Consider the following 3,533-nt stretch of genomic DNA (forward strand, 5'->3'; position numbering starts at 1 on the left):
ACCTGATGCCTCGGCCAGAGGTATCAGGCCTGGGCAGGGGACCCCCATCTCCCCCACATCACCGGTTCCGCCACCTGCCCAGGCCTGACGCCTCTGGCCCAGGCGTCAGGCCTGGGAAGTGGACCCCCATCTCCCCCGCATCACCAGATCGGCCCCTCACCCAAGCCTGATGCCTTGGCCAGAGGCATCAGGCCTGGTCACCATCCGATCACCAATCACCGGATCGGCCCCTTGTCCAGGCCTGAGGACTCCCGCAGAGTTGGCCAGAGGCATCAGGCCTGGACAGGGGACCCCCAGATCCCTCCGATTGCCAGCTCCGCCCCCTGCCCAGGCCTGACGCCTCGGCCAGTGGCGTCGACCCCCATCACCCTCCAATCGCAGGATCGGCCCCTTGCCCAAGCCTGATACCTCTGCCAGAGGTGTCAGGCCTGTGAGGAGACCCTCATCTCCCCCTGATCACCAGCTTCTGGGCAACTTCTGGGGCCTTCGGCCTGGGGTGGCGGTTCACGCTGGCGGCTGCGCTGTCCCGCCCTGCCTGCAGTATGCAAATTAGCCGCCATCTTTGTTGGCAGTTAATTTGCATATTGTGCTGATTAGCCAATGGGAGGCATGGCAAAGGTACGGTCAATTACCATGTTTGTCTATTATTAGATAGGAAAGTGGGTGTAGACTGTGTTAAATGTGTATAGATTTCTAAGGTATATGTTCCTTGTACATTTCATTAATCAATTCTGAGATGAGTTTGCCTTTTGTTTTCTCCATTGCATAAAAACTGGGTAAAGAGAAGGGAATAAATTCTGTGTGAATGTTTTATTTGGACCCCACTAAGGGCAAGCACACTACTAGGCACTGTGAACATAAACATAAATAAGAAAGGTGTTTTAAAAGTGAGACAGAGTTAAGAAAAGGGATGACTAATTCTGAGTGAGGGATAGAGGTGGCCATCATCTGAATTGGGCCTTAATGATGATGAGCAGGATATTGTCAGGTGAGAGAGAAAGAAAGAGGAGCATCCTAGACACAAAGGGCAATAAAAGCAGAAAGTAGAAGTAGAATTAAGGGAAGGGTGAATGAGTCAGTGTGCCTGGGATGAATGTGTTAAAGGGGCTATGGGATTACTCTAAAGGTAGCATGGGACTGATTGTCAATGACCTCAAATATCACCCTAAAGGAGTGTGGACTTTCTCTGAGAGTTTTAGGAGGCCACTAAGGTGTGTGTGTTTTTTTTGTTATGGAGGTGATAAGATCATAAATGTGGGATAGGAATATTACTTTGACAGCAGGTGAAAGGCAGAAGAAGAGACCAGAGGTAACAAATTACATGAGGTGTTTGCAATAGTCTAAGAGGTAATAAATGATGGCTTAGACTAGTGCAGTATTGATTGGGAGGAATGTTTTCTCTCTATGAGTTAGTTACCTTAGAGACTGAATCCATAGCAATTAGTATTGATTGAATGTGGTGGGGGGGGGGGGCAGTTGCATGAAGAAATGACTACTTGGATAATACAGCCCACTGCATAGTATCTATCTCTTTTTAAAGAAACAACAACATAACAATTACCTTCTAATTAACGCATTGAACAATTAGAACAGTGGATTCTAGTTCTGAATGGTCAGCTCCCCATCTTAACCTATTAAAGTAGATTGTCTGTAAGTGAAGACCAGCAAATTATCATTTTTAAGCTCTCCAAAGATTCTGATAACCAGTCAATTTGAAAAGCACTACAGTTGAAAATGTGAAAAGGAGTGACGCCCGGTAACATTGGATTTAGCAATATCTTATCAAGTCCTGTCTACTCTACCTCTGAAAGATTTCCTGAATCTCACCACTTCTCTCTAATTCCACCTCACCTATCTTAATCTTAGGCCCATTTATCAATTGCCAAAACTATGCAATTGCCAGCTACTCAGGCTTCCTGATTCCAGTCTTGCCCTCATGCAAGCCATTCTCCACAAAGTAACCAAACCAATTATTTAAAAATGTAAGACAGATCTTGCGCACGCTTGCTTCAAATGTTCCAGTGACTTCCTATCATACTCTTATGGTCTTACAATATGTCCATAAATTCTTAGATGCTTCTCCCTTGAAAAAATAAAGCCTGTTTTCTCTTCACTTGATTATGAGCTCTATATATACTTAGTGACTTGCATCTAAGAAATAGAATGTGCCCAAAATGATGGTGTGTGATGTTCAAGATTTTTGAATATAAACGGCATTGTGGTTTCTTCTTGCATATATATATATTATAATTATAATTATAATATATATATATGATTTCTTTGGAGGAAGCCTACTACTATGTCATGACAACTTTCAAGCAGCCCTATGGAGAGGTCTATATATGGCAAGGAATTGAAGCCCCCTGCCAATAACTGAGGCTTTTTGCCAATAGCCATGTGAATGAGCCATCATGTAAGAAGATCCTCCCGCCTCAGTTAAGCCTTCAGATGACTGTAACCCTAGTCAATGTCTCAACTCCAATTACCTGAGAGACTTTAAGCCAGAACCACCCAGCAATGTGGCTCCCAAATTCTGACTCACAGAAACTGTGAGGTAATAAATGTTAATTATAAGAATCTACATTTCAGGGAAAATCTATAAAACAACAAATAGATAATACACATGCTTACAATATCATCTAAACTCCTTGTCATGGCCAGCAAGGCCCTACATACATACATAGGGTACTGCCTATATTACTAGCTTGATCTACCGCTCACTTTGTAAAAAGACTATTAGTTGTCCCTTAATAATGATTTGTCTCCTCTTTGTTTAGAAATAGAGTCACCGAAGTTTATCCAGTTACACAAATTCAAGCTAATGATCACATTTCCTAGCCTCCCTCACAGCTAGAAATGGTCAGGTGGCAAATTCTGGCCAATGGGATGTGAGCAGAGTGATGTATGCAATCTCCAAGTTGTTCTTCAAATGAAAGAGATATGACTCTGTTTCCCTTTCCCTCATTCTTGCTGACTGGAATACCAGTATGATGGTTGAAGGGTGAAAGCAGTACTAGGCATTTTAAGCCACAGGATGAGTAAACATGGTCAGAGAGTAAACATGGTCAAACAACAAGATGAAAAGGGCCTAGGTCCCCAATACCATCAAACCAGGACTGTCTTTCTGGTTTTTTACATAAGGAAGACATAAATCTTTATCTTGTATTTAAGTCGTATTTTTGGTCTCTTTATTACAACTGCCCAACCAAAACCTTAACTGATACTCAGCAACTTGTTTACCACATTCTTTCCACATTGGTACTCTTTCTTCTCTTCTGCTACCCTGAGTTTGCACTTGCTATTCCCTCCCTTTGAAATGCTTCTCCCCAGGTCTCTCCATGGCTAACTCCTGCTATCATCTGTTCCATCTAAAATACCCATCCCTCTGTTCTCCATTATATAATTATGTGTTCTGTTCTTCATGGGACTCATCAGCATCTGAAATTTTCTCATCTATGTTTTACTATCTGTCATTCTCCACTGAAATACAATCTCCATCAGATCAAGAATCTTGTCTGCCTTATTTCCTGCTG

Source organism: Myotis davidii, unplaced genomic scaffold (assembly GCF_000327345.1).
Source record: "Myotis davidii unplaced genomic scaffold, ASM32734v1 scaffold68, whole genome shotgun sequence".
In the NCBI taxonomy this organism is placed as follows: Eukaryota; Metazoa; Chordata; class Mammalia; order Chiroptera; family Vespertilionidae; genus Myotis; species Myotis davidii.